We start from the raw sequence: 13,676 nt of genomic DNA, 5'->3' as shown, positions 1-13,676 counted from the left end.
TTCCTGGAATAATTTTCAAACACCGGCACCGAGGGCGAGCGTGTGGGAGCGGAGACCCAGAGCGGATAGCCCTCCTCCTGTCCATGACATCGACTCAGAAGAAGAGATGGAGCTGGCTACCCTGGCACCAGATCATGATTACTGTATTACTCCTACAACAGCAATGGTCGCAGATCAGTTAGCTGAGGAAAACGATACACTTCGCCAGAAAGTAAAGGAGCTCGAACTACAAATTCAGGATCTCCAGCTGCGGAGTTGTTTAAGACTGAAGCGCTTTGCAGGATCGGACGAGGACATCCGATTTTATACCAGGTGAGTCATAATTAAGTGTTTTGAATTGCAGGAAGCTGATATCTTGTACCATATTAACAGCGATGGGAAAAAAAATCACACAAGTCATGCACTTTAGTGAAAGTAAAGATGGCTACTACACATGTAAAATGTTGCTCCACTAAAAGTCCACCTTACAAGAGGAAGAGTATTTTCCTACAAGTGTACATCAAATATCAAAAGTAAAAGTAATGTAATTTATGACTAACATAATGAGATCAGGCCAAAACTTGTGCTACCTACAGCACTCAACACAACCTTTCATTGTCTTTTCTTCATATAAAATAAATGTAGTGAATAAAAATTAAGATAATTGATCATGTGTAACTAAATTAGACTACCATGACTAACAGCAATGTTATTTTTGTTTAAAAGATTCCATTCTTATGACCATCTGATGGCATTCTGCAGGCTCATCGAACCAGCAACATCAAAGATGATCCGTGTGACAAGTGTGGCAAGAGAAGCATCGGCCTCTGTGGCAGGGAAGACAACATCGAACAGATCAACTAAGTTGCCGCCCATAGATGAGTTTTTTCTTTTTCTAAGTTATCTATCAACCGGATGCACACAGAGAGAGCTTGGCCACCGATTTAACATCCATCGGACAACAGCCAGCAGGATCATCACAACCTGGGCCAACTTTCTTTACTGTGTACTGGGAGCTGTGTGTATCTGGATGACACCTGAAGAGATCACAGCCAGCCTACCTCCTGAGTTCAAGGAATATGCAGACACCCAGGTCATTGTTGACTGCACAGAACTGCGGTGCCAAACTCCATCCTCACTTGTGCTACAGAGTGAGGTGTACTCGCACTACAAATCACACTGTACCTTCAAGGCCATGATTGGCATGGCACCACATGGTCCTCTGACATTTGTTTCTGCTCTCTATGGCGGCTCTATCAGTGACCGTGAGCTCTTCAGATTGTCTGGCATCATACCTCTCCTGTCCCCTGACATGGCTGTGATGGTGGACAAGGGCTTTAGAGTGGACAACCTTGTGCCAGGAAGACTTCACAGGCCTGCCTTCCGCTCCAACAAGGAACAAATGGCAGCACAGGACGTCCTGGAGACACAGTCAATCGCGCGGCTGCGGGTTCATGTTGAAAGGCTAATCAGGCGGGTTAAGGAGAACAAACTTTTTGACACTGTAATCCCTTTGTCTATTTCAGGGAGCATTAACCAACTTTTCACTGTATCTTGTATCTTGTGCAACTACCAAAACGGACCTCTGGTCAAAGACTGGAGAGAACATAAGAGCCAGGTAGAAATCTGACTGCTTGCTTCATGGCTGGCTGCTGCTTTTCCTCATTTTCCTTTTTTTTTTTTATTTTTTTTTTTACAAACAATATACTGATTCACACCACAATTTAGTTTTGGCTTACATTTACTGACTTTTTTTAATTAATAAATTATTTATTTGAAATCTATATTAACTTGGTCTCCCTTTGTGTTGTTTAATTTCCCCCAAAGTCGGCCTGACTCATTGAATATTAGTTTAAATTCTAGCAATACATTGGTGTGGGTTCACCTTTGCTGTGTACACTTTAAGGCAAGTGGTCAATCCTGTTTTACAACACTGTTTAGCACATATTTTCTGATTAGTAACTTGACAAATTTAAATTAACTTAAAACAACCCACTTGAAGGCCTCACACTATAATGAGATATCAACAAGAACAAAGACAGTTATTGTTTACTGATAATTCATTTTATTACTGCAGATATGCATGTAGGTATGTGTAGAAAAAAAAGAAGTCTGCTCTCTCTCTTATTTTTTGCATCACACCACTGTCCCGGTATATTCTTTGAATCAGGGTGTCTTCCTCCGCAAACACCACAAAATCGCACCACTCCATCCCTGTTAAGAGCAGCTGACCCTGCACCTGCCAGTAGGAGCCATGACCCTGCTTCAATTCCAAGTTGCCATCGTGCATTTTCAGATGTGGATAATCAACATAGCTCTTAATGTTTGGACATTTTATTTCCACAAGGCCAAATTCAGTACTTTCTGTTGGGTCAAAGACAACCCCATCTGGGGATGTACCTAGCCATGGAGTATCAGGGTGTATTATGAAGCCACAAGGGTAGTAGTTCACCCTCTTGAGCTTGCAGTACTCTTTGATGGCATCAGCTTCCATTTCGAGACCCCTCTTCATTGCTGCTGTCTGACGGACCCCTTTGAGCAGCCGGTCTGCCATCTTATCTAAGGTGCATGGTTTAGCATGGCATATTTCCCCAAAATGTGAGGAAGTGAGTCTAGGTTTTCTCAGTCTATGCCAGTCTGCTGATGTACTTTGACTCCTAGTTGCATCTTCTATTTTGTTAGCCATCTCCCAGGTAACCTCAAGTGACTTGAAGTGCAGCTGTTGATGCTCAGTGAAAACGAACGTACTGCATGATGTCTCCAGTCGGCAGCCAGCTAATGGCAAATCTGGGCGTGGTGGAGCGTCATGGTGAGGAAAAGGGCGACTTCTTGCCTTGGGTTGTTGGTATGACAGGGGACTGCCTGCTTGTACCAAACCGAGTGCAGAGTCCACTAGTGGCACCTCACAGGTGATACCCATTGTACAAATGGTTGGTGCAGAAACTGGGGTGAACTCTTTGTAGATCTCTGACACTCTGAGAATGGACAGGTCCAGCAACTCTCCACTGATGGCTTTGTACAGTGTGGACCTATTTGAAACCAATTGAGAAACACCAGTAAGGTATATCACTTCTAGGGGTGGAACGGTACATGTATTCGAATTGAACTGAAACGGTACGGGCGTCACGGTTCGGTGCTTAAATTTACACGGAGAATACACGGTATAAAAATAAATAAAACTCACGTGCAAATTAATTGATGTAATGCGAAACTACTGTTAGATACGCGGGTTCTTTATCGAGGCGTGATCAAACAGTGTAAACATAAAAATGTACTCCGTCTTTTTGACATCATTCAAAATGCAAAGTTTTTAAGTTACTGTTAATTAAAATGTAATTTAAAATTTTTAGGAAAACAAATATATTAGTCAAATGTAGCAAATTAATTTTCAATTAATTCAGGTACAATTAACAAACATATCTCAAGGTCTTTTTGTCTTTTTATTAATTTAATTAATAAACTCATTATATAAAACTATTGTCAGTGGACAATAGCTCCTCACACCGCGAGGCCCAGAAGCAGAGCGTCGCCTCTCGTGCTCCTCCGCGTCGGGAACGAGAGTCTCAGCGACGCTCTAGGCCGAGGTCTTCTAAGCCCAAATTAGATTTAAGGGCGGTTATCGAAGCTAAGAAGTCCTCGGCCAAGAAACCCTGACGCCAATGGCCCGGGGTTTCAGAGGGCAGCCTCTGCTGGGGTAGAACGGTACACGCCGCAGTCCACGGTGCCCGTCCCACCTCAGTGCCCTCTAGGGGTCGTTCTGCCAACCCTGCCAGTGCTCCAGGGCGCAGTGGCCCCGGGCGAGCATCGTTCTCAGTATCCTCCGCCCGTGCGCGTAGCGGGGCTGGGACGCTCGCCGCCCCTGCGGGGGTCTCTTACACCAGAGGTCAGTCTCGAGAGACTGATTCCCTTAGTAGATTATTTAGCAGCGTGGAAACTACTGCCAAATGTATCTCGTTGGGTCCTGCATATAGTAGAAAAAGGCTACCGCATTCAGTTCGGCTCCGTGCCGCCTATATTCAACGGGGTCGTTCACACGATAGTGGGCCCCGGGCAGGGTCTGGTTATGGAACAGGAAGTGGAAACCCTATTAGAGAAGGGGGCCATCGAGGTGGTCCCTCCTCAGGACAGGGAGTCCGGATTTTACAGCCGGTATTTCATAGTTCCAAAGAAGGATGGGGGGCTGCGTCCGATTATAGACTTGAGGGTCTTAAATCGTTCAGTTATGAGACTGAAGTTCAGAATGCTCACAATCAAGCATGTTGTAGCTCAGATCAGGGGCCTCATTTATAAAGTGTGCGTACGCACAAAACGGGGCTGGAAACGTACGTACGCCAGTTCCCACGCAAAGGTTGTGATCTATAAAAAACAAACTTGACGGGAGAATGTGCGCACCTTTAAGCAAACTTTGAGCCGTGCGTACGCACATTCTGGAGACAAAGGGAATTGGCGACACCGATGGTGAGGTCGTGAACTGAAGTTAGATTGTAGAAAATAAATGTGAGAAGAACGATTATAAGAATGAATGACATTTAATTTTCACTCCATTTCATACGTTATATCCACATTATCATGAAGATTAAATCCAACAGTGTTATTTGTGCCGATTATTTTAGGCTATATACATCTAGTAAAATCCAAACGTAATTCAAAATGTATTAAAAGTAAAATAAAATAATAATCAGCGCTGCCTTACAGTCACATTGTCCACAACGGGAGCACAGGAGGACATGGCGCGATACATGTGATAGCCTACAGAATAGCATGAAATACCCTTTTATTAGAGAACTGCAGAACACAGTGTAAAAAGGAAATATTTTCCTTAATGTACATAGCCTATATCATAAAATGTCAAAGTCTGCAAATACAGTCATGAAGCACAATCGCTACTCATCATCGGTCCTAACTATTACGGTGTTCATTACAAAACCGTCAAGAAGCATGTGTTCACTATAACATTTTCGTCTTAAATTTTCGCCCACAAATTAATTAAGTGATTTTGTCAAGGTGTTAACGATCAGTCTATTTGCTAGAAACATATAAATTCTCCGGTGACCCGGGTATGTAATGCTTCATGATGGCACTCCTGGCACTGTTGGAGGATTACGCTAATGGCAGAATAAGGAGAGAACGAGTTTTCAGGGACCATGATGATTTCCTGGCCCATGATGATGACTGGCTAATAAGCCGATTTAGATTCCCTAGAGCTGTGCTCTTGGATCTATGTGCTGAATTGGGTCCAGTATTAGAGAGGGCAACACGCCGGAACCATGCCATCCCAGTCCAAATACAAGTCCTCACCACTCTGGGGTTCTTGGCAACCGGCTGTTTCCAGCGGGAATTGGCAGACAGGTAAATTAATAATATAAAAAAACTATAAGTAATCCTCAAATTTGTCTCTAAGACCTTTTTGTATATGAAATAATTCTATTGGAATCTATCATCTCACCCTATAGGTCTGGTATATCACAGCCGTCCCTGAGTGCCATAATATCTGTCGTTTTAAATGGTATACTTAATATGGTTAGTCGATACATCAGGTTCCCCTACACTGTGCGAGAACAGGCCGAAATTAAAACGCAATTTGCAGCAATGTCTGGTTTCCCAAATGTAATCGGCGCAATTGACTGCACTCATGTTGCTATAAGGGCACCATCTGAAAATGAATTTGCTTATGTTAATAGAAAGCATGTGCATTCTATTAATGTTGCCACTCGCACTGCTTCTTTTTATTAGTGACCCCACTGCTGTGGCCACCAAATAACACAGTTTTCCGAGCCTCCACCTCCCCTACAAGTGTTTCAATCTCAGTATCTGAGAAATTACGTCTTTTTCCTCTTTTCTCACCTGTCGCCATTAGCTATTAAAATTAGGCTAACAGAAATGCACGTTTTCACTTTCTTGGATTAATTAATTGGCGGGTCGCATGCCAGTTTTCCAGGTATATATGGGATTCCACTCTCATTTACATGCTGATCAGCAATCATGAGGTGATTTGCATTGACTATTTATGGTTAAAAATGGGCGTGTACAGGGCGGGATATGAGGCTGGTTCACGTACGCACATCTGCGGGTGATCTGTGATTTATAAAGGGAACATTGCTTACAGGTGTGCGTACGCACGGTTTTATAAATCGGAATATTTTTTGGCGTACGCCATTTTTGGCTTTTGGGCGCACGTAAACTTTTAGTAAAGATCCTACGCATAGTTTTATAAATGAGACCCCAGGTCCGAGGACTGGTTTGTCACGATAGATCTCAAAGACGCATATTTTCATATCTCCATCCTTCCTCAACACAGGAAGTTTCTGAGGTTCGCTTTCGGGGGCGAAGCCTACCAATATCGAGTACTTCCCTTTGGCCTCGCACTCTCACCCCGCACGTTCACAAAGTGTGTAGATGCGGCTCTGGCCCCCCTGCGCACGCAGGGCATCCGCATTCTCAATTATATCGACGATTGGTTGATTTTAGCTCAGTCAGAGCAGATTGCGGTTCGACATCGAGATGTCGTTCTCGCACATATGGGGGAGCTGGGTTTGAGACTGAACGCCAAGAAGAGTGTACTTTCTCCGGCTCAGAGAACCACCTATCTAGGCGTAGTATGGGATTCGACCGCGATGCAGGCACGATTGTCCCCTGCTCGTATCGTGTCGATCCTCATCTCAGTCAAGAGAGTCAGAGAAGGCCAGTCACTCACTGTCAAACAATTTCAGAGATTGTTGGGTCTGATGGCAGCTGCGTCCAACGTGATACCTCTTGGCCTGCTGTACATGAGACCCCTACAGTGGTGGCTCAAGACCAAGGGATTTTCCCCGAGGGGCAATCCGCTTCGCACTATCAAGGTCACGCGGCGCTGCCTCCGTGCCTTAGACATGTGGAAGAAACATTGGTTCTTGAATCAGGGCCCGGTGCTGGGAGCTCCTTGTCGCCGTGTGACACTAGCGACGGACGCGTCCCTCACCGGCTGGGGTGCGGTCATGAGTGGCCACCCTGCCCGTGGTCTGTGGAGTGATCGCCATCTAACGTGGCATATCAATTGTCTAGAAATGCTAGCAGTTTATTGTGCACTGAAGCACTTCCTCCCAGACCTGAGAGGTCACCATGTGTTGGTGCGCACCGACAACACATCAGTGGTCTCTTACATCAACCAGCAGGGCGGTCTGCGTTCGCGCCCTTTGTACAAGCTGGCGCACCAGATCCTGGTGTGGTCCCAGAACAAACTCCTCTCATTAAGAGCAGTATATATTCCTGGGAAGTTAAATATGGGAGCAGACATATTGTCGAGCCAGGGGCCGAGGCCCGGGGAATGGAGACTTCACCCACGGGTGGTAGATCAGATATGGAGAGTGTTTGGCAGGGCTCAAGTAGACCTTTTTGCGACTCAGGAGACGTCACAATGTCCCCTCTGGTTCTCTCTAGTTCATCCAGCTCCTCTGGGACTGGACGCTATGGTACAGACCTGGCCGAGGCTTCGTCTGTACGCCTTTCCCCCTATCGCTCTGCTTCCGGGAGTTCTGGCGAGAGTACGCCGGGACGGGGTCCGTCTGTTATTAGTAGCCCCGTTCTGGCCGGGCCGAGTATGGTTCTCAGATCTAGTCTCGCTCCTCGATGGCTCTCCGTGGGAGATACCGATCAGGACAGACCTACTCTCACAGGCGCAGGGCACGATAATTCACCCTCGCCCGGAGTTGTGGAAGCTGTGGGTGTGGCCCCTGAGGGGGCACAACTGGTAGCAGCTGGTCTCTCAACTGAGGTTGTGGAGACCCTACTCCAATCCAGAGCTCCCTCTACGAGGAAACTGTACGCCCTGAAGTGGAAGCTTTTCACTTCATGGTGCAGAGACCGCCAGCTAGACCCAGCAAACTGCCCAGTTGGTACAGTTCTGGAGTTTCTACAGGCTAGGCTCTCTGCAGGGTTGACCCACTCTACTCTGAAGGTCTACGTGGCGGCCATTGCGGCCTACCACACCCTTCTCGACGGTCAGTCTTTGGGAAGACACCCCCTAGTTACAAGTTTCCTCCGCGGTGCACTGAGGCTGAGACCTCCAGTACGGTCCCGTATTCCCCCGTGGGACTTGGTTGTGGTGTTAGAGGCTATGTGCAAACCCCCGTTTGAACCTATTCAAGATATCTCAGACAGACATCTCACACTTAAAACCTCTTTTCTGTTGGCTATTACCTCTCTGCGGAGAGTAGGAGATCTTCAGGCCCTCTCGATGGCCCCTTCTTATCTTGAGTTTGCACCCATGACTAAAGCGTTCATATACCCTCGAGCGGGATATGTTCCCAAAGTTCCCTCTGTTACACCACGACCTGTAGTGCTGCAGGCCTTCTGTCCTCCTCCCTTTCGGGAGCCCGACCAGGCGAAGCTAAACTGTATGTGTCCGGTTCGAGCACTGGACGCATACGTCCACAGAGCTGCCCTGTGGAGAAAAACTGACCAATTGCTTGTGTGCTACGGTCCCCCCAAGAGGGGTTCTCCTGCTTCTAAGCAGACTATTAGTCGTTGGATAGTTGAGGCTATCAACGTCACCTATGAGTCCTCTGGTCGTCCCCCGCTGTCGGGAGCCAAGGCTCACTCTACTCGGGGTATGGCGGCCTCTAAGGCCTTCTTAGCAGGTGTATCCATGCTGGACATCTGCAACGCTGTGGGGTGGTCCACGCCCTCTACATTTGTTAGGTTCTATGGCCTAGATATGCCAGTCACTCCAGGCGCTTCTGTCCTCCTGTCCTGAGCTGTGCTCTTCGGATACACACCAGGCAGGGGTTTGGTAGTCTGGCGGCGTTAGGACTCTTTCCCCAAAGCGCTTCGACGCAGCTCGAGTTCCTGAAGAGGAACGTCTCTAGGTTACGTATGTAACCCTAGTTCCTCGAGGGAACGAGACGCTGCGTCTCGGAGCCATACCCCCGGCACCCCTGCCGGCGCTTGCTGGTACTCAAAGCTGACGCCAGCTGCGTGGCACGTGCTTTTATAGCTTCCTGGTCGCTTACGTCACCACGTCGGTGACGTCACGCCCTTCAATTGGACTGATTACACACGATATTCAGAGTCGCGTACGCTGAACGCGTTCCCCAAAGCGCTTCGACGCAGCGTCTCGTTCCCTCGAGGAACTAGGGTTACATACGTAACCTAGAGACGTTTTCTTGATTTGATTGAGAAAAGTAGGCCTAACAAATTAATTAATAGATTACTAACTACTAGCCAAATTCTCACCTTACTCCCTCGGCCATGGTCCTCTGCTTTGGTTTGGCAGACAGCACAGCCATCTTCTCGACGGGACCTGGTTTAACACCCTGTGAATATAGGCCATAAGCAATGATGAGCGTATGTGATATATGTGTGTGTTGATGATGTATTGAAATTGTTACATTATTCCAAGACTTGCCAGGGTTCTTGGCTTGTGCCACGGTTGTTCACTCTCCGTACAGCTCAGCACTGGTGGAACAACTGGAATGTCTAGCTGAGAATAATGTGCAGACTGGAAAAGTAGAGCCACACCATGGTTACAGAGCACTGATCCAGCTACACATGTACAGCTGTGATGGGCCAGCTCAACAGGGATTGAGTCCTTCAGCCCCACCTGTAACAAGATGTTTAAAAAATATATTAAAACAGGAGTAGCATAACTGATTTGTCATATATTTATATGGAATACTCAAGTAAACTACTATTTATTTTTGTACACTGTTAGCTAACTTTTTTTCTTGTAAACACTGTTAGTAAAGGGATTAATCTTTTTCTTTTAATGTGGTCAGTGGAGCAGTTTAATTTGCAGGTACACTCAGAATCCTTAGACTTAGCAGATTTACATACACTTCTATACCTATCTTATGTGTTTCACCTTTCACATGGGATGTTCAGCATACCTGGAAAAACAAACTATACTACACCTGCACCACTACATTGCTACTACAACACTGATTGCTGTTAGTGAAAACATAGTAGTAACTAAGCGTACACTGGTCGTTTTTGACGTGAATGGGGGACATGGTCAACCAAATGAACATGGTTAACCTAGAGAAAATAAACAAAAGAACACGATTAACCCAAGAACATGGGTAACCACCATCTTAACACTACACTTATCCTACACTTAAACTGTGAGGTGGTTTAGATCTGTCCATTGACGGATGACATAACGCCCTCACACACACAACTCCTGTCACTGGATCTTTCTTGGACACTGAGAGGAAATACAAAACCCAAATGAAAAATACACACAACCAGTTGATAATCATATTAACATTACAAGGTTTTTAATAACAGTAATAAAGTATGTTGTAATATTGACATGATTTAATGCGAGTTAAAATACTTGGCTGCTAGCTAGTCAATGTCTAACGCTAACAGCTGATCTAGTCGCTTACAGCTGAGGTAACTGTTATCGCTACTCACCTTCAAAGTTGTGGATGTAACTTGATATGTACAATCGAAATCCTTTTACACGCTTGCAACCGGGTGCAGGTGAAGAGTGGTCAACAATCCTGTGGACATCGTTCACATCAATTTTCGGGAGGCCTTGTAAACAACGAGTGAAATGTTTCGCAATCAAAACCTGCCGTCTCGCTGCTATAGCAATGCCGCGAACCGGAAATGGTCGACCGCACACTCAAGGCGGCGGAAGTAGAACTCCTTAGTTACGTGCACGTAGCCTATAGAGCTGTAATTGGGCCTTAAAAGTTACGCCCGACAGGACCCGAGCCCGACAGATTTCGGCCTGAGTCAGACAAGTAACTTACATTTTGATTGACATCTTTTTAAAAGCCCGAACCCGTTTACAGCCCGACATTATTCAAATGTACGCACGCACACAGCTCTTTTGCCTTTTGTCAAGAATGAGTCATTTATACATGTTTTAACATAATTTATACATGACTAACGTAATAGGCCACTTGGAAGTTTGAACAAAGAAATAAAATAAGTCCTCTGTGACATTGTAACATCTCAGAACTCTAAATAGCCCTAGGTATAGACTCATTTAGCCTATAAATAGGCCAACGCACCTATAAAAATGAGTCTTTCTTAAAAATTTTAATTAAGATAAATTCTAAATTAAGATGGGTATTTGGCAATAACGAAATTAATTAAGATAAAGACTCTGCCTTATTTGCTTCGCCATAGCAGCTGATATTTAATAAAAGAATAATGCCAACATTAGCCTATATAGGCTAGCCTGTATGTCTACATTATGCATTTAAGACTCAATTAGTATTTAGTTATAATTTTTAAAACCTTTACTCACCAAGATAATAATAAAAATAGCTACTTGCAATAGACAATAATAGACCATAACATATGAAAGAGAACTTTCCCGGCAGTGCAAGAGCATGACTGGTACACAAGGCTGTGCTGGTTGCATTTGAGGTACAGGTCATGGTGTTTCTTAGATTTCGCTTTTTTTTACCTCCACGGCATACTGTAACCCCTTTTGCCTCGATCTGGAGGATATCGCGGAGGTATTACTCCAAAAAGGGTCACTGACACGCACGGGTATACCTCTTCCCGTCATGGCAATCTGTCGCGCTGGTCGTGTTTGACAATTTGTTTGTCGGAAGTAGCAACTGTAACTAAGGGGGGCGGGGCTTGGCAAAATGCTAATTGGAGAACCTTCTAACGGAGGAGTTCCAGGAGTATAAAAGGAGGAGTGATGATAGTGAAGGACAAGAGGAGGAACGGGCCTGGATTTGATGTTGTTTTGTTCTGTTTGTGGAAGGAAGTCATCCACGAGGGGCGCTATTTTCATTTTTTTTGTTTATTATTTAAGTTATGTTTAAATGTTCAACGGTTACCACATCCTTCTTCTCAATCTACAAACTTGGTTAAATTGGAAAATAAAGTCCAGGCGTGGTCCTCCCTTGTCCAAAACTGTCCTCACTCCTCCTTTTATTTTACTCCTCCAGACTCGAGACTGGTGGGTGACACAGGTATCCCTCATTATCTTTCACTCCACCGGCCTCACTCTGCTCCTGTGGCTTCAGTGTTTTCCACACTGGATCTCACAGCAGGTTATTTCCCAGTGGCAGTAAAATAATCAGATCTTTGAAGACTGCTGTCACAATGCCGTTTGGGTCGTTTAAGTGGACATAGATGCCGTTTGGCTTATGCAATGCTCCAGGCACCTTTCAATTATTGTTAGGTGCAGCATTAGTTGATCTGGCCTTTGACATTCTTTGTAATCTATCTTGACGATATTATCACGTTCTCAAATGATTTCAAGATAAATTGTGACAGACTGGAGCTGATATTTTCCAGGCTGTGACAACTGAAGGGATCCTAAATAAATGATTTGATCAATTTTGAATTAATAGCCCTTAAGTGGGCAGTAACAGAGAAATTTAAGGAGTACCTGATGTTTCAAAAATTTCAAGTGATTACTGACCACAACCCCCTTCGATTCCTGGAAACAGCCAACCTTGGAGCAGCGTTGGGCCACTCACTTAGCAGAATTCAACTTTGAAGTTTGATACAAGCCTAGCAGAGAGAACACCAATGCCAATTTTCTTTCTAGGATTCCCTGGGGAATAGTACCTGAGAAAGATGATACAGGGAAAGACAACATTCGGTTTACCTCAGATGAGGTAGGGACATGCTTAGGTAAAGGTACAGGAGAACTCTTTGGTCCTCTTCCTGGGACAGTGCTTTTTTCCACTTTTTTAGTATTTTCCTATTTTTGAGAATTCAGCCATTGCCCCTGGGATTTTATTAAAAAAAATTTTCTATACTTCATAGTAAAAAAAAAAAATTCTATACTTCATAGTTATTTTTTTAAGACGTTATGCAGTGTTTTATTTAAAAAAAATATTTTAGTTGATTTAACCATTACAGCAAATGGCAAAAAACTTGAGTTAAGTGAAACTTTATTTATTATTATTATTTTATATTTCTCATTGGTGTTTTCACTGTGCCTATTGAACATTGGAAAAAGAAACCCAAAACTTCTGTTATATAGGAGTAGAGCCATTCTTCCTGTCTTGTGGACTGGTATGGGGAGCGGGTTTAATATATATATTTATATATATATATATATATATATATATAGAGAGAGAGAGAGAGAGAGAGAGAGAGAGAGAGAGAGAGAGAGAGAGAGAGAGAGAGAATAAAAACAGTATTTTTCAAGGGTGTAGAATTTAGTACGGGATGTTAGGGAGATGTACCTACAAATTTTCAGCGACTTAAAAATTGTCCCTAGCAATGATGTTGATCAAGCGATTAAATATATGTTTATATAACCACTGTTGTTGTAATTTAGGATGCATCTGAAATAGGACCATTGATTTACCAAGTTAAATATACAGTATATCCCAGAAAACTGCACGCGTTAACACTTAATACATGTTCGGAGTAAGAATATGTAAGGGAGTCGAAGTGTTTAAAACATACGAGCACAATTCAGATGAATGATAAAGTTGACAGTCTTTAAGGGGAAGTCGTGGCCTAATGGTTAGAGATTTGGAGTCCTCACCCCAAGGTTGCTAGTTCGAGTCTCGGGCCGGCGGGAATTCTAGGGGGTGGGGTGAATGTATGGCACTCTCTCCACCTTCAATTACCAATTGACTGAGGTACCCTTGAGGAAGGGTGTGTGTGTGTGTGTGTGTGTGTGTGTGTGTGTGTGTGTGCACGCACTTTGGATGGGTTAAATGAAGACCATGAATTCTGAGTATGGGTCACCATACTTGGCTGTATGTCAAGTCACTTTATGT

Source organism: Carassius carassius, chromosome 11, assembly GCF_963082965.1.
Source record: "Carassius carassius chromosome 11, fCarCar2.1, whole genome shotgun sequence".
Classification (NCBI taxonomy): domain Eukaryota; kingdom Metazoa; phylum Chordata; class Actinopteri; order Cypriniformes; family Cyprinidae; genus Carassius; species Carassius carassius.
This window is presented reverse-complemented; position numbering follows the sequence as displayed.